This window comes from Phalangium opilio, unplaced genomic scaffold (genome assembly GCF_054372755.1).
Source record: "Phalangium opilio isolate 3A_F unplaced genomic scaffold, DU_Popi_V2 ptg000810l_1, whole genome shotgun sequence".
In the NCBI taxonomy this organism is placed as follows: Eukaryota; Metazoa; Arthropoda; class Arachnida; order Opiliones; family Phalangiidae; genus Phalangium; species Phalangium opilio.
In genome coordinates, this window is record NW_028324253.1 from 220,247 (window position 1) to 243,094 (window position 22,848).

The 22,848-nt window shown below is 46.2% G+C and overlaps 19 non-coding genes across 19 annotated transcripts; all 19 read left to right on the plus strand.

The window, feature by feature from the left end:
- Positions 1–674: 674 nt before the first annotated feature.
- TRNAL-CAA (transfer RNA leucine (anticodon CAA)) lies at positions 675–796 on the plus strand. The gene is made up of 2 exons: positions 675–712; positions 751–796. It is a non-coding gene; the product is annotated as a tRNA-Leu (tRNA).
- A 1,547-nt stretch (positions 797–2,343) lies between these two features.
- Positions 2,344–2,465, plus strand: TRNAL-CAA (transfer RNA leucine (anticodon CAA)). Its single transcript has 2 exons — positions 2,344–2,381; positions 2,420–2,465. It is a non-coding gene; the product is annotated as a tRNA-Leu (tRNA).
- Positions 2,466–3,452: 987 nt separating this feature from the next.
- TRNAS-CGA (transfer RNA serine (anticodon CGA)) lies at positions 3,453–3,570 on the plus strand. The gene is made up of 2 exons: positions 3,453–3,490; positions 3,525–3,570. It is a non-coding gene; the product is annotated as a tRNA-Ser (tRNA).
- Positions 3,571–3,824: 254 nt separating this feature from the next.
- Positions 3,825–3,942, plus strand: TRNAS-CGA (transfer RNA serine (anticodon CGA)). Its single transcript has 2 exons — positions 3,825–3,862; positions 3,897–3,942. It is a non-coding gene; the product is annotated as a tRNA-Ser (tRNA).
- Positions 3,943–4,572: 630 nt separating this feature from the next.
- On the plus strand, positions 4,573–4,694 carry TRNAL-CAA (transfer RNA leucine (anticodon CAA)). The gene is made up of 2 exons: positions 4,573–4,610; positions 4,649–4,694. It is a non-coding gene; the product is annotated as a tRNA-Leu (tRNA).
- A 1,720-nt stretch (positions 4,695–6,414) lies between these two features.
- On the plus strand, positions 6,415–6,536 carry TRNAL-CAA (transfer RNA leucine (anticodon CAA)). Its single transcript has 2 exons — positions 6,415–6,452; positions 6,491–6,536. It is a non-coding gene; the product is annotated as a tRNA-Leu (tRNA).
- Positions 6,537–7,523: 987 nt separating this feature from the next.
- TRNAS-CGA (transfer RNA serine (anticodon CGA)) lies at positions 7,524–7,641 on the plus strand. Its single transcript has 2 exons — positions 7,524–7,561; positions 7,596–7,641. It is a non-coding gene; the product is annotated as a tRNA-Ser (tRNA).
- Positions 7,642–7,707: 66 nt separating this feature from the next.
- TRNAS-CGA (transfer RNA serine (anticodon CGA)) lies at positions 7,708–7,825 on the plus strand. Its single transcript has 2 exons — positions 7,708–7,745; positions 7,780–7,825. It is a non-coding gene; the product is annotated as a tRNA-Ser (tRNA).
- Positions 7,826–9,959: 2,134 nt separating this feature from the next.
- TRNAS-CGA (transfer RNA serine (anticodon CGA)) lies at positions 9,960–10,077 on the plus strand. Its single transcript has 2 exons — positions 9,960–9,997; positions 10,032–10,077. It is a non-coding gene; the product is annotated as a tRNA-Ser (tRNA).
- Positions 10,078–11,459: 1,382 nt separating this feature from the next.
- Positions 11,460–11,577, plus strand: TRNAS-CGA (transfer RNA serine (anticodon CGA)). Its single transcript has 2 exons — positions 11,460–11,497; positions 11,532–11,577. It is a non-coding gene; the product is annotated as a tRNA-Ser (tRNA).
- A 3,441-nt stretch (positions 11,578–15,018) lies between these two features.
- TRNAS-CGA (transfer RNA serine (anticodon CGA)) lies at positions 15,019–15,136 on the plus strand. The gene is made up of 2 exons: positions 15,019–15,056; positions 15,091–15,136. It is a non-coding gene; the product is annotated as a tRNA-Ser (tRNA).
- Positions 15,137–15,578: 442 nt separating this feature from the next.
- On the plus strand, positions 15,579–15,700 carry TRNAL-CAA (transfer RNA leucine (anticodon CAA)). The gene is made up of 2 exons: positions 15,579–15,616; positions 15,655–15,700. It is a non-coding gene; the product is annotated as a tRNA-Leu (tRNA).
- A 66-nt stretch (positions 15,701–15,766) lies between these two features.
- On the plus strand, positions 15,767–15,888 carry TRNAL-CAA (transfer RNA leucine (anticodon CAA)). Its single transcript has 2 exons — positions 15,767–15,804; positions 15,843–15,888. It is a non-coding gene; the product is annotated as a tRNA-Leu (tRNA).
- Positions 15,889–16,138: 250 nt separating this feature from the next.
- On the plus strand, positions 16,139–16,256 carry TRNAS-CGA (transfer RNA serine (anticodon CGA)). The gene is made up of 2 exons: positions 16,139–16,176; positions 16,211–16,256. It is a non-coding gene; the product is annotated as a tRNA-Ser (tRNA).
- Positions 16,257–17,258: 1,002 nt separating this feature from the next.
- Positions 17,259–17,380, plus strand: TRNAL-CAA (transfer RNA leucine (anticodon CAA)). The gene is made up of 2 exons: positions 17,259–17,296; positions 17,335–17,380. It is a non-coding gene; the product is annotated as a tRNA-Leu (tRNA).
- Positions 17,381–18,179: 799 nt separating this feature from the next.
- TRNAL-CAA (transfer RNA leucine (anticodon CAA)) lies at positions 18,180–18,301 on the plus strand. Its single transcript has 2 exons — positions 18,180–18,217; positions 18,256–18,301. It is a non-coding gene; the product is annotated as a tRNA-Leu (tRNA).
- A 3,009-nt stretch (positions 18,302–21,310) lies between these two features.
- Positions 21,311–21,432, plus strand: TRNAL-CAA (transfer RNA leucine (anticodon CAA)). The gene is made up of 2 exons: positions 21,311–21,348; positions 21,387–21,432. It is a non-coding gene; the product is annotated as a tRNA-Leu (tRNA).
- A 66-nt stretch (positions 21,433–21,498) lies between these two features.
- On the plus strand, positions 21,499–21,620 carry TRNAL-CAA (transfer RNA leucine (anticodon CAA)). Its single transcript has 2 exons — positions 21,499–21,536; positions 21,575–21,620. It is a non-coding gene; the product is annotated as a tRNA-Leu (tRNA).
- A 987-nt stretch (positions 21,621–22,607) lies between these two features.
- On the plus strand, positions 22,608–22,725 carry TRNAS-CGA (transfer RNA serine (anticodon CGA)). Its single transcript has 2 exons — positions 22,608–22,645; positions 22,680–22,725. It is a non-coding gene; the product is annotated as a tRNA-Ser (tRNA).
- Positions 22,726–22,848: the final 123 nt, after the last annotated feature.

The window sequence follows — 22,848 nt, forward strand, 5'->3', positions numbered from 1 at the left end:
CTGCTCCTCGTTTGAGGGCATGGGTGCGAATCCCACTTCTGACACGATATGTTTTATGAAAATAACTGGATTAGATGTCGTTTTAAAACGTCCAAATTGCACAAAACCACGTCGGGATGGCCGAGCGGTCTAAGGCGCCAGACTCAAGGGGCTTAGCTTCCTTCGTTCACGATGTGAAGCTGTATATTCTGGTCCTCGTTTGAGGGCGTGGGTTCGAATATCACTTCTGACACGAAATGTTTTATGAAAATAACTGAACGAGGTGTAATTTTAAAGCGTCCAAATTTCACACCAACACGTCAGGATGGCCGAGCGGTCTAAGGTGCCAGACTCAAGGGGCTTAGCTTCCTACGTTCACGATGTGAATCTGTGTATTCTGGTCCTCGTTTGAGGGCGTGGGTTCGAATATCACTTCTGACACGAAATGTTTCATGAAAAAAACTGAAAGAGGTGTAATTTTGAAGCGTCCAAATTTCACACCACCACGTCAGGATGGCCGAGCGGTCTAAGGTGCCAGACTCAAGGGGCTTAGCTTCCTTCGTTCATGATGTGAATCTGTGTATTCTGCTCCTCGTTTGAGGGCGTGGGTTCGAATCCCACTTCTGACACGAAATGTTTCATGAAAAAAACTGAAAGAGGTGTAATTTTAAAGCGTCCAAATTTCACACCACCACGTCAGGATGGCCGAGCGGTCTAAGGTGCCAGACTCAAGGGGCTTAGCTTCCTTCGTTCACGTTGTGAATCTGTGTATTCTGGTCCTCATTTGAGGGCGTGGGTTCGAATCCCACTTCTGACACGATATGTTTTATGAAAATAGCTGGATTAGATGTCGTTTTAAAACGTCCAAATTGCACAAAACCACGTCGGGATGGCTGAGCGGTCTAAGGCGCCAGACTCGAAGGAGCTTCCTTCGTTCACGATGTGAATCTGTGTATTCTGCTCCTTGTTTGAGGGCGTGGGTTCGAATCACGATATGTTTTATGAAAATAACTGGATTAGATGTCGTTTTAAAACGTCCAAATTGCACAAAACCACGTCGGGATGGCCGAGCGGTCTAAGGCGCCAGACTCTAGGGGCTTAGCTTCCTTAGTTCACGATGTGAAGCTGTATATTCTGGTCCTCGTTTGAGGGCGTGGGTTCGAATATCACTTCTGACACGAAATGTTTTATGAAAATAACTGAACGAGGTGTAATTTTAAAGCGTCCAAATTTCACACCAACACGTCAGGATGGCCAAGCGGTCTAAGGCGCCAGACTCGAAGGAGCTTCGTTCGTTCACGATGTGAATCTGTGTATTCTGTTCCTCGTTTGAGGGCGTGGGTTCGAATATCACTTCTGACACGAAATGTTTTATGAAAAAAACTGAAAGAGGTGTAATTTTAAAGCGTCCAAATTTCACACCACCACGTCAGGATGGCCGAGCGGTCTAAGGTGCCAGACTCAAGGGGCTTAGCTTCCTACGTTCACGATGTGAATCTGTGTATTTTGCTCCTCGTTTGAGGGCGTGGGTTCGAATCCCACTTCTGACACGATATGTTTTATGAAAATAACTGGATGAGATGTCATTTTAAAACGTCCAAATTCCATAAAACCGCGTCAGGATGGCCGAGCGGTCTAAGGCGCCAGACTCTAGGGGCTTAGCTTCCTTAGTTCACGATGTGAAGCTGTATATTCTGCTCCTCGTTTGAGGGCGTGGGTTCGAATTCCACTTCTGACACGATATGTTTTATGAAAATAACTGGATTAGATGTCGTTTTAAAACGTCCAAATTGCAAAAAACCACGTCGGGATGGCCGAGCGGTCTAAGGCGCCAGACTCAAGGGGCTTAGCTTCCTTAGTTCACGATGTGAAGCTGTATATTCTGGTCCTCGTTTGAGGGCGTGGGTTCGAATATCACTTCTGACACGAAATGTTTTATGAAAATAACTGAACGAGGTGTAATTTTAAAGCGTCCAAATTTCACACCAACACGTCAGGATGGCCAAGCGGTCTAAGGCGCCAGACTCGAAGGAGCTTCGTTCGTTCACGATGTGAATCTGTGTATTCTGTTCCTCGTTTGAGGGCGTGGGTTCGAATATCACTTCTGACACGAAATGTTTTATGAAAAAAACTGAAAGAGGTGTAATTTTAAAGCGTCCAAATTTCACACCACCACGTGAGGATGGCCGAGCGGTCTAAGGTGCCAGACTCAAGGGGCTTAGCTTCCTTCGTTCACGATGTGAATCTGTGTATTCTGCTCCTCGTTTGAGGGCGTGGGTTCGAATCCCACTTCTGACACGATATGTTTTATGAAAATAACTGGATTAGATGTCGTTTTAAAACGTCCAAATTGCATAAAACCGCGTCAGGATGGCCGAGCGGTCTAAGGCGCTAGACTCAAGGGGCTTAGCTTCCTTCGTTCACGTTGTGAATCTGTGTATTCTGGTCCTCATTTGAGGGCGTGGGTTCGAATCCCACTTCTGACACGATATGTTTTATGAAAATAGCTGGATTAGATGTCATTTTAAAACGTCCAAATTGCACAAAACCACGTCGGGATGGCTGAGCGGTCTAAGGCGCCAGACTCGAAGGAGCTTCCTTCGTTCACGATGTGAATCTGTGTATTCTGCTCCTTGTTTGAGGGCGTGGGTTCGAATCACGATATGTTTTATGAAAATAACTGGATTAGATGTCGTTTTAAAACGTCCAAATTGCACAAAACCACGTCGGGATGGCCGAGCGGTCTAAGGCGCCAGACTCTAGGGGCTTAGCTTCCTTAGTTCACGATGTGAAGCTGTATATTCTGGTCCTCGTTTGAGGGCGTGGGTTCGAATATCACTTCTGACACGAAATGTTTTATGAAAATAACTGAACGAGGTGTAATTTTAAAGCGTCCAAATTTCACACCAACACGTCAGGATGGCCAAGCGGTCTAAGGCGCCAGACTCGAAGGAGCTTCGTTCGTTCACGATGTGAATCTGTGTATTCTGTTCCTCGTTTGAGGGCGTGGGTTCGAATATCACTTCTGACACGAAATGTTTCATGAAAAAAACTGAAAGAGGTGTAATTTTAAAGCGTCCAAATTTCACACCACCACGTCAGGATGGCCGAGCGGTCTAAGGTGCCAGACTCAAGGGGCTTAGCTTCCTACGTTCACGATGTGAATCTGTGTATTCTGCTCCTCGTTTGAGGGCGTGGGTTCGAATCCCACTTCTGACACGATATGTTTTATGAAAATAACTGGATGAGATGTCATTTTAAAACGTCCAAATTCCATAAAACCGCGTCAGGATGGCCGAGCGGTCTAAGGCGCCAGACTCTAGGGGCTTAGCTTCCTTAGTTCACGATGTGAAGCTGTATATTCTGCTCCTCGTTTGAGGGCGTGGGTTCGAATTCCACTTCTGACACGATATGTTTTATGAAAATAACTGGATTAGATGTCGTTTTAAAACGTCCAAATTGCACAAAACCACGTCGGGATGGCCGAGCGGTATAAGGCGCCAGACTCGAAGGAGCTTCCTTCGTTCACGATGTGAATCTGTGTATTCTGCTCCTTGTTTGAGGGCGTGGGTTCGAATCCCACTTCTGACACGATATGTTTTATGAAAATAACTGGATTAGATGTCGTTTTAAAACGTCCAAATTGCACAAAACCACGTCGGGATGGCCGAGCGGTCTAAGGCGCCAGACTCAAGGGGCTTAGCTTCCTTCGTTCACGATGTGAATTTGTGTATTCTGCTCCTCGTTTGAGGGCGTGGGTTCGAATCCCACTTCTGACACGATATGTTTTATGAAAATAACTGGATTAGATGTCGTTTTAAAACGTCCAAATTGCACAAAACCACGTCGGGATGGCCGAGCGGTCTAAGGCGCCAGACTCGAAGGAGCTTCCTTCGTTCACGATGAGAATCTGTGTATTCTGCTCCTTGTTTGAGGGCGTGGGTTCGAATCCCACTTCTGACACGATATGTTTTATGAAAATAACTGGATTAGATGTCGTTTTAAAACGTCCAAATTGCACAAAACCACGTCGGGATGGCCGATCGGTCTAAGGCGCCAGACTCAAGGGGCTTAGCTTCCTTCGTTCACGATGTGGAGCTGTATATTCTGGTCCTCGTTTGAGGGCGTGGGTTCGAATATCACTTCTGACACGAAATGTTTTATGAAAATAACTGAACGAGGTGTAATTTTAAAGCGTCCAAATTTCACACCAACACGTCAGGATGGCCGAGCGGTCTAAGGTGCCAGACTCAAGGGGCTTAGCTTCCTTCGTTCTCGATGTGAATCTGTGTATTCTGGTCCTCGTTTGAGGGCGTGGGTTCGAATATCACTTCTGACACGAAATGTTTCATGAAAAAAACTGAAAGAGGTGTAATTTTGAAGCGTCCACATTTCACACCACCACGTCAGGATGGCCGAGCGGTCTAAGGTGCCAGACTCAAGGGGCTTAGCTTCCTTCGTTCATGATGTGAATCTGTGTATTCTGCTCCTCGTTTGAGGGCGTGGGTTCGAATCCCACTTCTGACACGAAATGTTTCATGAAAAAAACTGAAAGAGGTGTAATTTTAAAGCGTCCAAATTTCACACCACCACGTCAGGATGGCCGAGCGGTCTAAGGTGCCAGACTCAAGGGGCTTAGCTTCCTTCGTTCACGTTGTGAATCTGTGTATTCTGGTCCTCATTTGAGGGCGTGGGTTCGAATCCCACTTCTGACACGATATGTTTTATGAAAATAGCTGGATTAGATGTCGTTTTAAAACGTCCAAATTGCACAAAACCACGTCGGGATGGCTGAGCGGTCTAAGGCGCCAGACTCGAAGGAGCTTCCTTCGTTCACGATGTGAATCTGTGTATTCTGCTCCTTGTTTGAGGGCGTGGGTTCGAATCACGATATGTTTTATGAAAATAACTGGATTAGATGTCGTTTTAAAACGTCCAAATTGCACAAAACCACGTCGGGATGGCCGAGCGGTCTAAGGCGCCAGACTCTAGGGGCTTAGCTTCCTTAGTTCACGATGTGAAGCTGTATATTCTGGTCCTCGTTTGAGGGCGTGGGTTCGAATATCACTTCTGACACGAAATGTTTTATGAAAATAACTGAACGAGGTGTAATTTTAAAGCGTCCAAATTTCACACCAACACGTCAGGATGGCCAAGCGGTCTAAGGCGCCAGACTCGAAGGAGCTTCGTTCGTTCACGATGTGAATCTGTGTATTCTGTTCCTCGTTTGAGGGCGTGGGTTCGAATATCACTTCTGACACGAAATGTTTTATGAAAAAAACTGAAAGAGGTGTAATTTTAAAGCGTCCAAATTTCACACCACCACGTCAGGATGGCCGAGCGGTCTAAGGTGCCAGACTCAAGGGGCTTAGCTTCCTACGTTCACGATGTGAATCTGTGTATTTTGCTCCTCGTTTGAGGGCGTGGGTTCGAATCCCACTTCTGACACGATATGTTTTATGAAAATAACTGGATGAGATGTCATTTTAAAACGTCCAAATTCCATAAAACCGCGTCAGGATGGCCGAGCGGTCTAAGGCGCCAGACTCTAGGGGCTTAGCTTCCTTAGTTCACGATGTGAAGCTGTATATTCTGCTCCTCGTTTGAGGGCGTGGGTTCGAATTCCACTTCTGACACGATATGTTTTATGAAAATAACTGGATTAGATGTCGTTTTAAAACGTCCAAATTGCACAAAACCACGTCGGGATGGCCGAGCGGTATAAGGCGCCAGACTCGAAGGAGCTTCCTTCGTTCACGATGTGAATCTGTGTATTCTGCTCCTTGTTTGAGGGCGTGGGTTCGAATCACGATATGTTTTATGAAAATAACTGGATTAGATGTCGTTTTAAAACGTCCAAATTGCACAAAACCACGTCGGGATGGCCGAGCGGTCTAAGGCGCCAGACTCAAGGGGCTTAGCTTCCTTAGTTCACGATGTGAAGCTGTATATTCTGGTCCTCGTTTGAGGGCGTGGGTTCGAATATCACTTCTGACACGAAATGTTTTATGAAAATAACTGAACGAGGTGTAATTTTAAAGCGTCCAAATTTCACACCAACACGTCAGGATGGCCAAGCGGTCTAAGGCGCCAGACTCGAAGGAGCTTCGTTCGTTCACGATGTGAATCTGTGTATTCTGTTCCTCGTTTGAGGGCGTGGGTTCGAATATCACTTCTGACACGAAATGTTTTATGAAAAAAACTGAAAGAGGTGTAATTTTAAAGCGTCCAAATTTCACACCACCACGTGAGGATGGCCGAGCGGTCTAAGGTGCCAGACTCAAGGGGCTTAGCTTCCTTCGTTCACGATGTGAATCTGTGTATTCTGCTCCTCGTTTGAGGGCGTGGGTTCGAATCCCACTTCTGACACGATATGTTTTATGAAAATAACTGGATTAGATGTCGTTTTAAAACGTCCAAATTAAATAAAACCGCGTCAGGATGGCCGAGCGGTCTAAGGCGCTAGACTCAAGGGGCTTAGCTTCCTTCGTTCACGTTGTGAATCTGTGTATTCTGGTCCTCATTTGAGGGCGTGGGTTCGAATCCCACTTCTGACACGATATGTTTTATGAAAATAGCTGGATTAGATGTCATTTTAAAACGTCCAAATTGCACAAAACCACGTCGGGATGGCTGAGCGGTCTAAGGCGCCAGACTCGAAGGAGCTTCCTTCGTTCACGATGTGAATCTGTGTATTCTGCTCCTTGTTTGAGGGCGTGGGTTCGAATCACGATATGTTTTATGAAAATAACTGGATTAGATGTCGTTTTAAAACGTCCAAATTGCACAAAACCACGTCGGGATGGCCGAGCGGTCTAAGGCGCCAGACTCTAGGGGCTTAGCTTCCTTAGTTCACGATGTGAAGCTGTATATTCTGGTCCTCGTTTGAGGGCGTGGGTTCGAATATCACTTCTGACACGAAATGTTTTATGAAAATAACTGAACGAGGTGTAATTTTAAAGCGTCCAAATTTCACACCAACACGTCAGGATGGCCAAGCGGTCTAAGGCGCCAGACTCGAAGGAGCTTCGTTCGTTCACGATGTGAATCTGTGTATTCTGTTCCTCGTTTGAGGGCGTGGGTTCGAATATCACTTCTGACACGAAATGTTTCATGAAAAAAACTGAAAGAGGTGTAATTTTAAAGCGTCCAAATTTCACACCACCACGTCAGGATGGCCGAGCGGTCTAAGGTGCCAGACTCAAGGGGCTTAGCTTCCTACGTTCACGATGTGAATCTGTGTATTCTGCTCCTCGTTTGAGGGCGTGGGTTCGAATCCCACTTCTGACACGATATGTTTTATGAAAATAACTGGATGAGATGTCATTTTAAAACGTCCAAATTCCATAAAACCGCGTCAGGATGGCCGAGCGGTCTAAGGCGCCAGACTCTAGGGGCTTAGCTTCCTTAGTTCACGATGTGAAGCTGTATATTCTGCTCCTCGTTTGAGGGCGTGGGTTCGAATTCCACTTCTGACACGATATGTTTTATGAAAATAACTGGATTAGATGTCGTTTTAAAACGTCCAAATTGCACAAAACCACGTCGGGATGGCCGAGCGGTATAAGGCGCCAGACTCGAAGGAGCTTCCTTCGTTCACGATGTGAATCTGTGTATTCTGCTCCTTGTTTGAGGGCGTGGGTTCGAATCCCACTTCTGACACGATATGTTTTATGAAAATAACTGGATTAGATGTCGTTTTAAAACGTCCAAATTGCACAAAACCACGTCGGGATGGCCGAGCGGTATAAGGCGCCAGACTCGAAGGAGCTTCCTTCGTTCACGATGAGAATCTGTGTATTCTGCTCCTTGTTTGAGGGCGTGGGTTCGAATCCCACTTCTGACACGATATGTTTTATGAAAATAACTGGATTAGATGTCGTTTTAAAACGTCCAAATTGCACAAAACCACGTCGGGATGGCCGATCGGTCTAAGGCGCCAGACTCAAGGGGCTTAGCTTCCTTCGTTCACGATGTGCAGCTGTATATTCTGGTCCTCGTTTGAGGGCGTGGGTTCGAATATCACTTCTGACACGAAATGTTTTATGAAAATAACTGAACGAGGTGTAATTTTAAAGCGTCCAAATTTCACACCAACACGTCAGGATGGCCGAGCGGTCTAAGGTGCCAGACTCAAGGGGCTTAGCTTCCTTCGTTCTCGATGTGAATCTGTGTATTCTGGTCCTCGTTTGAGGGCGTGGGTTCGAATATCACTTCTGACACGAAATGTTTCATGAAAAAAACTGAAAGAGGTGTAATTTTAAAGCGTCCAAATTTCACACCACCACGTCAGGATGGCCTAGCGGTCTAAGGTGCCAGACTCAAGGGGCTTATCTTCCTTCGTTCACGATGTGAATCTGTGTATTCTGCTCCTCGTTTGAGGGCGTGGGTTCGAATCCCACTTCTGACACGATATGTTTTATGAAAATAACTGGATTAGATGTCGTTTTAAAACGTCCAAATTGCACAAAACCGCGTCGGGATGGCCGAGCGGTCTAAGGCGCCAGACTCAAGGGGCTTAGGTTCCTTCGTTCACGATGTGAATCTGTGTATTCTGCTCCTCGTTTGAGGGCGTGGGTTCGAATCCCACTTCTGACACGATATGTTTTATGAAAATAACTGGATTAGATGTCGTTTAAAAGCGTCCAAATTTCACACCACCACGTCAGGATGGCCGAGCGGTCTAAGGTGCCAGACTCAAGGGGCTTAGCTTCCTTCGTTCACGATGTGAATCTGTGTACTCTGCTCCTCGTTTGAGGTCGTGGGTTCGAATCCCACTTCTGACACGATATGTTTTAGGAAAATAACTGGATGAGATGTCATTTTAAAACGTCCAAATTCCATAAAACCGCGTCAGGATGGCCGAGCGGTCTAAGGCGCTAGACTCAAGGGGCTTAGCTTCCTTCGTTCACGATGTGAATCTGTGTATTCTGCTCCTCGTTTGAGGGCGTGGGTTCGAATCCCACTTCTGACACGATATGTTTTATGAAAATAACTGGATGAGATGTCATTTTAAAACGTCCAAATTCCATAAAACCGCGTCAGGATGGCCGAGCGGTCTAAGTTGCCAGACTCGAGGGGCTTAGCTTCCTTCGTTCACGATGTGAATCTGTGTATTCTGCTCCTCGTTTGAGGGCATGGGTGCGAATCCCACTTCTGACACGATATGTTTTATGAAAATAACTGGATTAGATGTCGTTTTAAAACGTCCAAATTGCACAAAACCACGTCGGGATGGCCGAGCGGTCTAAGGCGCCAGACTCAAGGGGCTTAGCTTCCTTCGTTCACGATGTGAAGCTGTATATTCTGGTCCTCGTTTGAGGGCGTGGGTTCGAATATCACTTCTGACACGAAATGTTTTATGAAAATAACTGAACGAGATGTAATTTTAAAGCGTCCAAATTTCACACCAACACGTCAGGATGGCCGAGCGGTCTAAGGTGCCAGACTCAAGGGGCTTAGCTTCCTTCGTTCACGATGTGAATCTGTGTATTCTGGTCCTCGTTTGAGGGCGTGGGTTCGAATATCACTTCTGACACGAAATGTTTCATGAAAAAAACTGAAAGAGGTGTAATTTTGAAGCGTCCAAATTTCACACCACCACGTCAGGATGGCCGAGCGGTCTAAGGTGCCAGACTCAAGGGGCTTAGCTTCCTTCGTTCATGATGTGAATCTGTGTATTCTGCTCCTCGTTTGAGGGCGTGGGTTCGAATCCCACTTCTGGCACGAAATGTTTCATGAAAAAAACTGAAAGAGGTGTAATTTTAAAGCGTCCAAATTTCACACCACCACGTCAGGATGGCCGAGCGGTCTAAGGTGCCAGACTCAAGGGGCTTAGCTTCCTTCGTTCACGATGTGAATCTCTGTATTCTGCTCCTCGTTTGAGGGCGTGGGTTCGCATCCCACTTCTGACACAATATGTTTTATGAAAATAACTGGATTAGATGTCGTTTTAAAACGTCCAAATTGCACAAAACCACGTCGGGATGGCCGAGCGGTCTAAGGCGCCAGACTCGAAGGAGCTTCCTTCGTTCACGATGTGAATCTGTGTATTCTGCTCCTCGTTTGAGGGCGTGGGTTCGAATCCCACTTCTGACACGATATGTTTTATGAAAATAACTGGATTAGATGTCGTTTAAAAGCGTCCAAATTTCACACCACCACGTCAGGATGGCCGAGCGGTCTAAGGTGCCAGACTCAAGGGGCTTAGCTTCCTTCGTTCACGATGTGAATCTGTGTACTCTGCTCCTCGTTTGAGGTCGTGGGTTCGAATCCCACTTCTGACACGATATGTTTTAGGAAAATAACTGGATGAGATGTCATTTTAAAACGTCCAAATTCCATAAAACCGCGTCAGGATGGCCGAGCGGTCTAAGGCGCTAGACTCAAGGGGCTTAGCTTCCTTCGTTCACGATGTGAATCTGTGTATTCTGCTCCTCGTTTGAGGGCGTGGGTTCGAATCCCACTTCTGACACGATATGTTTTATGAAAATAACTGGATGAGATGTCATTTTAAAACGTCCAAATTCCATAAAACCGCGTCAGGATGGCCGAGCGGTCTAAGTTGCCAGACTCGAGGGGCTTAGCTTCCTTCGTTCACGATGTGAATCTGTGTATTCTGCTCCTCGTTTGAGGGCATGGGTGCGAATCCCACTTCTGACACGATATGTTTTATGAAAATAACTGGATTAGATGTCGTTTTAAAACGTCCAAATTGCACAAAACCACGTCGGGATGGCCGAGCGGTCTAAGGCGCCAGACTCAAGGGGCTTAGCTTCCTTCGTTCACGATGTGAAGCTGTATATTCTGGTCCTCGTTTGAGGGCGTGGGTTCGAATATCACTTCTGACACGAAATGTTTTATGAAAATAACTGAACGAGGTGTAATTTTAAAGCGTCCAAATTTCACACCAACACGTCAGGATGGCCGAGCGGTCTAAGGTGCCAGACTCAAGGGGCTTAGCTTCCTTCGTTCACGATGTGAATCTGTGTATTCTGGTCCTCGTTTGAGGGCGTGGGTTCGAATATCACTTCTGACACGAAATGTTTCATGAAAAAAACTGAAAGAGGTGTAATTTTGAAGCGTCCAAATTTCACACCACCACGTCAGGATGGCCGAGCGGTCTAAGGTGCCAGACTCAAGGGGCTTAGCTTCCTTCGTTCATGATGTGAATCTGTGTATTCTGCTCCTCGTTTGAGGGCGTGGGTTCGAATCCCACTTCTGACACGAAATGTTTCATGAAAAAAACTGAAAGAGGTGTAATTTTAAAGCGTCCAAATTTCACACCACCACGTCAGGATGGCCGAGCGGTCTAAGGTGCCAGACTCAAGGGGCTTAGCTTCCTTCGTTCACGATGTGAATCTCTGTATTCTGCTCCTCGTTTGAGGGCGTGGGTTCGCATCCCACTTCTGACACAATATGTTTTATGAAAATAACTGGATTAGATGTCGTTTTAAAACGTCCAAATTGCACAAAACCACGTCGGGATGGCCGAGCGGTCTAAGGCGCCAGACTCGAAGGAGCTTCCTTCGTTCACGATGTGAATCTGTGTATTCTGCTCCTCGTTTGAGGGCGTGGGTTCGAATCCCACTTCTGACACGATATGTTTTATGAAAATAACTGGATTAGATGTCGTTTTAAAACGTCCAAATTGCACAAAACCACGTCGGGATGGCCGAGCGGTCTAAGGCGCCAGACTCAAGGGGCTTAGCTTCCTTCGTTCACGATGTGAAGCTGTATATTCTGGTCCTCGTTTGAGGGCGTGGGTTCGAATATCACTTCTGACACGAAATGTTTTATGAAAATAACTGAACAAGGTGTAATTTTAAAGCGTCCAAATTTCACACCAACACGTCAGGATGGCCGAGCGGTCTAAGGTGCCAGACTCAAGGGGCTTAGCTTCCTTCGTTCACGATGTGAATCTGTGTATTCTGGTCCTCGTTTGAGGGCGTGGGTTCGAATATCACTTCTGACACGAAATGTTTCATGAAAAAAACTGAAAGAGGTGTAATTTTGAAGCGTCCAAATTTCACACCACCACGTCAGGATGGCCGAGCGGTCTAAGGTGCCAGACTCAAGGGGCTTAGCTTCCTTCGTTCACGATGTGAATCTCTGTATTCTGCTCCTCGTTTGAGGGCGTGGGTTCGCATCCCACTTCTGACACAATATGTTTTATGAAAATAACTGGATTAGATGTCGTTTCAAAACGTCCAAATTGCACAAAACCACGTCGGGATGGCCGAGCGGTCTAAGGCGCCAGACTCAAAGGAGCTTCCTTCGTTCACGATGTGAATCTGTGTATTCTGCTCCTCGTTTGAGGGCGTGGGTTCGAATCCCACTTCTGACACGATATGTTTTATGAAAATAACTGGATTAGATGTCGTTTTAAAACGTCCAAATTGCACAAAACCACGTCGGGATGGCCGAGCGGTCTAAGGCGCCAGACTCAAGGGGCTTAGCTTCCTTCGTTCACGATGTGAATCTGTGTATTCTGCTCCTCGTTTGAGGGCGTGGGTTCGAATTCCACTTCTGACACGATATGTTTTATGAAAATAACTTGATTAGATGTCGTTTTAAAACGTCCAAATTGCACAAAACCACGTCGGGATGGCCGAGCGGTCTAAGGCGCCAGACTCAAGGGGCTTAGCTTCCTTCGTTCACGTTGTGAATCTGTATATTCTGGTCCTCGTTTGAGGTTGTGGGTTCGAATATCACTTCTGACACGAAATGTCTCATGAAAAAAACTGAAAGAGGTGTAATTTTAAAGCGTCCAAATTTCACACCACCACGTCGGGATGGCCGAGCGGTCTAAGGCGCCAGACTCAAGGGGCTTAGCTTCCTTCGTTCACGATATGAATCTGTGTATTCTGGTCCTGGTTTGAGGGCGTGAGTTCGAATCCCACTTCTGACACGATATGTTTTAGGAAAATAACAGGATGAGATGTCATTTTAAAACGTCCAAATTCCACAAAACCGCGTCAGGATGGCCGAGCGGTCTAAGGCGCCAGAATCAAGGGGCTTAGCTTCCTTCGTTCACGATGTGAATCTGTGTATTCTGCTCCTCGTTTGCGGGCGTGGGTTCGAATCCCACTTCTGACACGATATGTTTTATGAAAATAACTTGATTAGATGTCGTTTTAAAACGTCCAAATTGCACAAAACCACGTCGGGATGGCCGAGCGGTCTAAGGCGCCAGACTCAAGGGGCTTAGCTTCCTTCGTTCACGTTGTGAATCTGTATATTCTGGTCCTCGTTTGAGGTTGTGGGTTCGAATATCACTTCTGACACGAAATGTTTCATGAAAAAAACTGAAAGAGGTGTAATTTTAAAGCGTCCAAATTTCACACCACCACGTCAGGATGGCCGAGCGGTCTAGGGTGCCAGACTCAAGGGGCTTAGCTTCCTTCGTTCACGATGTGAATCTGTGTATTCTGCTCCTTTTTGAGGGCGTGGGTTCGAATCCCACTTCTGACACGATATGTTTTATGAAAATAACTGGATGAGATGTCATTTTAAAACGTCCAAATTCCATAAAACCGCGTCAGGATGGCCGAGCGGTCTAAGGCGCCAGACTCGAGTGGCTTAGCTTCCTTCGTTCACGATGTGAATCTGTATATTCTGGTCCTCGTTTGAGGGCATGGGTGCGAATATCACTTCTGACACGAAATGTTTCATGAAAAAAACTGAAAGAGGTGTAATTTTAAAGCGTCCAAATATCACACCACCACGTCAGGATGGCCGAGCGGTCTAAGGCGCCAGACTCAAGGGGCTTAGCTTCCTTCGTTCACGATGTGAATCTGTGTATTCTGGTCCTCGTTTGAGGGCGTGGGTTCGAATATCACTTCTGACACGAAATGTTTCATGAAAAAAACTGAAAGAGGTGTAATTTTAAAGCGTCCAAATTTCACACCACCACGTCAGGATGGCCTAGCGGTCTAAGGTGCCAGACTCAAGGGGCTTATCTTCCTTCGTTCACGATGTGAATCTGTGTATTCTGCTCCTCGTTTGAGGGCGTGGGTTCGAATCCCACTTCTGACACGAAATGTTTCATGAAAAAAACTGAAAGAGGTGTAATTTTAAAGCGTCCAAATTTCACACCACCACGTCAGGATGGCCGAGCGGTCTAAGGTGCCAGACTCAAGGGGCTTAGCTTCCTTCGTTCACGATGTGAATCTGTGTATTCTGCTCCTCGTTTGAGGGCGTGGGTTCGAATCTCACTTCTGACACGATATGTTTTATGAAAATAACTGGATTAGATGTCGTTTTAAAACGTCCAAATTGCACAAAACCGCGTCGGGATGGCCGAGCGGTCTAAGGCGCCAGACTCAAGGGGCTTAGGTTCCTTCGTTCACGATGTGAATCTGTGTATTCTGCTCCTCGTTTGAGGGCGTGGGTTCGAATCCCACTTCTGACACGATACGTTTTATGAAAATAACTGGATTAGATGTCGTTTAAAAGCGTCCAAATTTCACACCACCACGTCAGGATGGCCGAGCGGTCTAAGGTGCCAGACTCAAGGGGCTTAGCTTCCTTCGTTCACGATGTGAATCTGTGTACTCTGCTCCTCGTTTGAGGTCGTGGGTTCGAATCCCACTTCTGACACGATATGTTTTAGGAAAATAACTGGATGAGATGTCATTTTAAAACGTCCAAATTCCATAAAACCGCGTCAGGATGGCCGAGCGGTCTAAGGCGCTAGACTCAAGGGGCTTAGCTTCCTTCGTTCACGATGTGAATCTGTGTATTCTGCTCCTCGTTTGAGGGCGTGGGTTCGAATCCCACTTCTGACACGATATGTTTTATGAAAATAACTGGATTAGATGTCGTTTTAAAACGTCCAAATTGCACAAAACCACGTCGGGATGGCCGAGCGGTCTAAGGCGCCAGACTCAAAGGAGCTTCCATCGTTCACGATGTGAATCTGTGTATTCTGCTCCTTGTTTGAGGGCGTGGGTTCGAATCCCAATTCTGACACAATATGTTTTATGAAAATAACTGGATTAGATGTCGTTTTAAAACGTCCAAATTGCACAAAACCACGTCGGGATGGCCGAGCGGTCTAAGGCGCCAGACTCGAAGGAGCTTCCTTCGTTCACGATGTGAATCTGTGTATTCTGCTCCTTGTTTGAGGGCGTGGGTTCGAATCCCACTTCTGACACGATATGTTTTATGAAAATAACTGGATTAGATGTCGTTTTAAAACGTCCAAATTGCACAAAACCACGTCGGGATGGCCGAGCGGTCTAAGGCGCCAGACTCAAGGGGCTTAGCTTCCTTCGTTCACGATGTGAATCTGTATATTCTGGTCCTCGTTTGAGGGCGTGGGTTCGAATATCACTTCTGACACGAAATGTTTCATGAAAAAAACTGAAAGAGGTGTAATTTTAAAGCGTCCAAATTTCACACCACCACGTCAGGATGGCCGAGCGGTCTAAGGTGCCAGACTCAAGGGGCTTAGCTTCCTTCGTTCACGATGTGAATCTGTGTATTCTGCTCCTCGTTTGAGGGCGTGGGTTCGAATCCCACTTCTGACACGAAATGTTTCATGAAAAAAACTGAAAGAGGTGTAATTTTAAAGCGTCCAAATTTCACACCACCACGTCAGGATGGCCGAGCGGTCTAAGGTGCCAGACTCAAGGGGCTTAGCTTCCTTCGTTCACGATGTGAATCTGTGTATTCTGGTCCTCGATTGAGGTCGTGGGTTCGAATCCCACTTCTGACACGATATGTTTTAGGAAATTAACTGGATGAGATGTCATTTTAAAACGTCCAAATTCCATAAAACCGCGTCAGGATGGCCGAGCGGTCTAAGGCGCTAGACTCAAGGGGCTTAGCTTCCTTCGTTCACGTTGTGAATCTGTGTATTCTGGTCCTCATTTGAGGGCGTGGGTTCGAATCCCACTTCTGACACGATATGTTTTATGAAAATAGCAGGATTAGATGTCGTTTTAAAACGTCCAAATTGCACAAAACCACGTCGGGATGGCCGAGCGGTCTAAGGCGCCAGACTCGAAGGAGCTTCCTTCGTTCACGATGTGAATCTGTGTATTCTGCTCCTTGTTTGAGGGCGTGGGTTCGAATCCCAATTCTGACACAATATGTTTTATGAAAATAACTGGATTAGATGTCGTTTTAAAACGTCCAAATTGCACAAAACCACGTCGGGATGGCCGAGCGGTCTAAGGCGCCAGACTCGAAGGAGCTTCCTTCGTTCACGATGTGAATCTGTGTATTCTGCTCCTTGTTTGAGGACGTGGGTTCGAATCCTACTTCTGACACGATATGTTTTATGAAAATAACTGGATTAGATGTCGTTTTAAAACGTCCAAATTGCACAAAACCACGTCGGGATGGCCGAGCGGTCTAAGGCGCCAGACTCAAGGGGCTTAGCTTCCTTCGTTCACGATGTGAATCTGTATATTCTGGTCCTCGTTTGAGGGCGTGGGTTCGAATATCACTTCTGACACGAAATGTTTCATGAAAAAAACTGAAAGAGGTGTAATTTTAAAGCGTCCAAATTTCACACCACCACGTCAGGATGGCCGAGCGGTCTAAGGTGCCAGACTCAAGGGGCTTAGCTTCCTTCGTTCACGATGTGAATCTGTGTATTCTGCTCCTCGTTTGAGGGCGTGGGTTCGAATCCCACTTCTGACACGAAATGTTTCATGAAAAAAACTGAAAGAGGTGTAATTTTAAAGCGTCCAAATTTCACACCACCACGTCAGGATGGCCGAGCGTTCTAAGGTGCCAGACTCAAGGGGCTTAGCTTCCTTCGTTCACGATGTGAATCTGTGTATTCTGCTCCTCGTTTGAGGGCGTGGGTTCGAATATCACTTCTGACACGAAATGTTTTATGAAAATAACTGAACGAGGTGTAATTTTAAAGCGTCCAAATTTCACACCAACACGTCAGGATGGCCAAGCGGTCTAAGGCGCCAGACTCGAAGGAGCTTCGTTCGTTCACGATGTGAATCTGTGTATTCTGTTCCTCGTTTGAGGGCGTGGGTTCGAATATCACTTCTGACACGAAATGTTTTATGAAAAAAACTGAAAGAGGTGTAATTTTAAAGCGTCCAAATTTCACACCACCACGTCAGGATGGCCGAGCGGTCTAAGGTGCCAGACTCAAGGGGCTTAGCTTCCTTCGTTCACGATGTGAATCTGTGTATTCTGCTCCTCGTTTGAGGGCGTGGGTTCGAATCCCACTTCTGACACGATATGTTTTATGAAAATAACTGGATTAGATGTCGTTTTAAAACGTCCAAATTGCATAAAACCGCGTCAGGATGGCCGAGCGGTCTAAGGCGCTAGACTCAAGGGGCTTAGCTTCCTTCGTTCACGTTGTGAATCTGTGTATTCTGGTCCTCATTTGAGGGCGTGGGTTCGAATCCCACTTCTGACACGATATGTTTTATGAAAATAGCTGGATTAGATGTCGTTTTAAAACGTCCAAATTGCACAAAACCACGTCGGGATGGCTGAGCGGTCTAAGGCGCCAGACTCGAAGGAGCTTCCTTCGTTCACGATGTGAATCTGTGTATTCTGCTCCTTGTTTGAGGGCGTGGGTTCGAATCACAATATGTTTTATGAAAATAACTGGATTAGATGTCGTTTTAAAACGTCCAAATTGCACGAAACCACGTCGGGATGGCCGAGCGGTCTAAGGCGCCAGACTCAAGGGGCTTAGCTTCCTTAGTTCACGATGTGAAGCTGTATATTCTGGTCCTCGTTTGAGGGCGTGGGTTCGAATATCACTTCTGACACGAAATGTTTTATGAAAATAACTGAACGAGGTGTAATTTTAAAGCGTCCAAATTTCACACCAACACGTCAGGATGGCCAAGCGGTCTAAGGCGCCAGACTCGAAGGAGCTTCGTTCGTTCACGATGTGAATCTGTGTATTCTGTTCCTCGTTTGAGGGCGTGGGTTCGAATATCACTTCTGACACGAAATGTTTTATGAAAAAAACTGAAAGAGGTGTAATTTTAAAGCGTCCAAATTTCACACCACCACGTCAGGATGGCCGAGCGGTCTAAGGTGCCAGACTCAAGGGGCTTAGCTTCCTTCGTTCACGATGTGAATCTGTGTATTCTGCTCCTCGTTTGAGGGCGTGGGTTCGAATCCCACTTCTGACACGATATGTTTTATGAAAATAACTGGATTAGATGTCGTTTTAAAACGTCCAAATTGCATAAAACCGCGTCAGGATGGCCGAGCGGTCTAAGGCGCTAGACTCAAGGGGCTTAGCTTCCTTCGTTCACGTTGTGAATCTGTGTATTCTGGTCCTCATTTGAGGGCGTGGGTTCGAATCCCACTTCTGACACGATATGTTTTATGAAAATAGCTGGATTAGATGTCGTTTTAAAACGTCCAAATTGCACAAAACCACGTCGGGATGGCTGAGCGGTCTAAGGCGCCAGACTCGAAGGAGCTTCCTTCGTTCACGATGTGAATCTGTGTATTCTGCTCCTTGTTTGAGGGCGTGGGTTCGAATCACGATATGTTTTATGAAAATAACTGGATTAGATGTCGTTTTAAAACGTCCAAATTGCACAAAACCACGTCGGGATGGCCGAGCGGTCTAAGGCGCCAGACTCTAGGGGCTTAGCTTCCTTAGTTCACGATGTGAAGCTGTATATTCTGGTCCTCGTTTGAGGGCGTGGGTTCGAATATCACTTCTGACACGAAATGTTTTATGAAAATAACTGAACAAGGTGTAATTTTAAAGCGTCCAAATTTCACACCAACACGTCAGGATGGCCAAGCGGTCTAAGGCGCCAGACTCGAAGGAGCTTCGTTCGTTCACGATGTGAATCTGTGTATTCTGTTCCTCGTTTGAGGGCGTGGGTTCGAATATCACTTCTGACACGAAATGTTTTATGAAAAAAACTGAAAGAGGTGTAATTTTAAAGCGTCCAAATTTCACACCACCACGTCAGGATGGCCGAGCGGTCTAAGGTGCCAGACTCAAGGGGCTTAGCTTCCTACGTTCACGATGTGAATCTGTGTATTCTGCTCCTCGTTTGAGGGCGTGGGTTCGAATCCCACTTCTGACACGATATGTTTTATGAAAATAACTGGATGAGATGTCATTTTAAAACGTCCAAATTCCATAAAACCGCGTCAGGATGGCCGAGCGGTCTAAGGCGCCAGACTCTAGGGGCTTAGCTTCCTTAGTTCACGATGTGAATCTGTGTATTCTGTTCCTCGTTTGAGGGCGTGGGTTCGAATCCCACTTCTGACACGATATGTTTTATGAAAATAGCTGGATTAGATGTCGTTTTAAAACGTCCAAATTGCACAAAACCACGTCGGGATGGCTGAGCGGTCTAAGGCGCCAGACTCGAAGGAGCTTCCTTCGTTCACGATGTGAATCTGTGTATTCTGCTCCTTGTTTGAGGGCGTGGGTTCGAATCACGATATGTTTTATGAAAATAACTGGATTAGATGTCGTTTTAAAACGTCCAAATTGCACAAAACCACGTCGGGATGGCCGAGCGGTCTAAGGCGCCAGACTCTAGGGGCTTAGCTTCCTTAGTTCACGATGTGAAGCTGTATATTCTGGTCCTCGTTTGAGGGCGTGGGTTCGAATATCACTTCTGACACGAAATGTTTTATGAAAATAACTGAACGAGGTGTAATTTTAAAGCGTCCAAATTTCACACCAACACGTCAGGATGGCCAAGCGGTCTAAGGCGCCAGACTCGAAGGAGCTTCGTTCGTTCACGATGTGAATCTGTGTATTCTGTTCCTCGTTTGAGGGCGTGGGTTCGAATATCACTTTTGACACGAAATGTTTTATGAAAAAAACTGAAAGAGGTGTAATTTTAAAGCGTCCAAATTTCACACCACCACGTCAGGATGGCCGAGCGGTCTAAGGTGCCAGACTCAAGGGGCTTAGCTTCCTTCGTTCACGATGTGAAGCTGTATATTCTGGTCCTCGTTTGAGGGCGTGGGTTCGAATATCACTTCTGACACGAAATGTTTTATGAAAATAACTGAACGAGGTGTAATTTTAAAGCGTCCAAATTTCACACCAACACGTCAGGATGGCCAAGCGGTCTAAGGCGCCAGACTCGAAGGAGCTTCGTTCGTTCACGATGTGAATCTGTGTATTCTGTTCCTCGTTTGAGGGCGTGGGTTCGAATATCACTTCTGACACGAAATGTTTTATGAAAAAAACTGAAAGAGGTGTAATTTTAAAGCGTCCAAATTTCACACCACCACGTCAGGATGGCCGAGCGGTCTAAGGTGCCAGACTCAAGGGGCTTAGCTTCCTACGTTCACGATGTGAATCTGTGTATTCTGCTCCTCGTTTGAGGGCGTGGGTTCGAATCCCACTTCTGACACGATATGTTTTATGAAAATAACTGGATGAGATGTCATTTTAAAACGTCCAAATTCCATAAAACCGCGTCAGGATGGCCGAGCGGTCTAAGGCGCCAGACTCTAGGGGCTTAGCTTCCTTAGTTCACGATGTGAAGCTGTATATTCTGCTCCTCGTTTGAGGGCGTGGGTTCGAATTCCACTTCTGACACGATATGTTTTATGAAAATAACTGGATTAGATGTCGTTTTAAAACGTCCAAATTGCACAAAACCACGTCGGGATGGCCGAGCGGTATAAGGCGCCAGACTCGAAGGAGCTTCCTTCGTTCACGATGTGAATCTGTGTATTCTGCTCCTTGTTTGAGGGCGTGGGTTCGAATCACGATGTTTTATGAAAATAACTGGATTAGATGTCGTTTTAAAACGTCCAAATTGCACAAAACCACGTCGGGATGGCCGAGCGGTCTAAGGCGCCAGACTCAAGGGGCTTAGCTTCCTTAGTTCACGATGTGAAGCTGTATATTCTGGTCCTCGTTTGAGGGCGTGGGTTCGAATATCACTTCTGACACGAAATGTTTTATGAAAATAACTGAACGAGGTGTAATTTTAAAGCGTCCAAATTTCACACCAACACGTCAGGATGGCCAAGCGGTCTAAGGCGCCAGACTCGAAGGAGCTTCGTTCGCACGATGTGAATCTGTGTATTCTGTTCCTCGTTTGAGGGCGTGGGTTCGAATATCACTTCTGACACGAAATGTTTTATGAAAAAAACTGAAAGAGGTGTAATTTTAAAGCGTCCAAATTTCACACCACCACGTCAGGATGGCCGAGCGGTCTAAGGTGCCAGACTCAAGGGGCTTAGCTTCCTTCGTTCACGATGTGAATCTGTGTATTCTGCTCCTCGTTTGAGGGCGTGGGTTCGAATCCCACTTCTGACACGATATGTTTTATGAAAATAACTGGATTAGATGTCGTTTTAAAACGTCCAAATTGCATAAAACCGCGTCAGGATGGCCGAGCGGTCTAAGGCGCTAGACTCAAGGGGCTTAGCTTCCTTCGTTCACGTTGTGAATCTGTGTATTCTGGTCCTCATTTGAGGGCGTGGGTTCGAATCCCACTTCTGACACGATATGTTTTATGAAAATAGCTGGATTAGATGTCGTTTTAAAACGTCCAAATTGCATAAAACCGCGTCAGGATGGCCGAGCGGTCTAAGGCGCTAGACTCAAGGGGCTTAGCTTCCTTCGTTCACGTTGTGAATCTGTGTATTCTGGTCCTCATTTGAGGGCGTGGGTTCGAATCCCACTTCTGACACGATATGTTTTATGAAAATAGCTGGATTAGATGTCATTTTAAAACGTCCAAATTGCACAAAACCACGTCGGGATGGCTGAGCGGTCTAAGGCGCCAGACTCGAAGGAGCTTCCTTCGTTCACGATGTGAATCTGTGTATTCTGCTCCTTGTTTGAGGGCGTGGGTTCGAATCACGATATGTTTTATGAAAATAACTGGATTAGATTTCGTTTTAAAACGTCCAAATTGCACAAAACCACGTCGGGATGGCCGAGCGGTCTAAGGCGCCAGACTCTAGGGGCTTAGCTTCCTTAGTTCACGATGTGAAGCTGTATATTCTGGTCCTCGTTTGAGGGCGTGGGTTTGAATATCACTTCTGACACGAAATGTTTTATGAAAATAACTGAACGAGGTGTAATTTTAAAGCGTCCAAATTTCACACCAACACGTCAGGATGGCCAAGCGGTCTAAGGCGCCAGACTCGAAGGAGCTTCGTTCGTTCACGATGTGAATCTGTGTATTCTGTTCCTCGTTTGAGGGCGTGGGTTCGAATATCACTTCTGACACGAAATGTTTTATGAAAAAAACTGAAAGAGGTGTAATTTTAAAGCGTCCAAATTTCACACCACCACGTCAGGATGGCCGAGCGGTCTAAGGTGCCAGACTCAAGGGGCTTAGCTTCCTACGTTCACGATGTGAATCTGTGTATTCTGCTCCTCGTTTGAGGGCGTGGGTTCGAATCCCACTTCTGACACGATATGTTTTATGAAAATAACTGGATGAGATGTCATTTTAAAACGTCCAAATTCCATAAAACCGCGTCAGGATGGCCGAGCGGTCTAAGGCGCCAGACTCTAGGGGCTTAGCTTCCTTAGTTCACGATGTGAAGCTGTATATTCTGCTCCTCGTTTGAGGGCGTGGGTTCGAATTCCACTTCTGACACGATATGTTTTATGAAAATAACTGGATTAGATGTCGTTTTAAAACGTCCAAATTGCACAAAACCACGTCGGGATGGCCGAGCGGTATAAGGCGCCAGACTCGAAGGAGCTTCCTTCGTTCACGATGTGAATCTGTGTATTCTGCTCCTTGTTTGAGGGCGTGGGTTCGAATCCCACTTCTGACACGATATGTTTTATGAAAATAACTGGATTAGATGTCGTTTTAAAACGTCCAAATTGCACAAAACCACGTCGGGATGGCCGAGCGGTCTAAGGCGCCAGACTCAAGGGGCTTAGCTTCCTTCGTT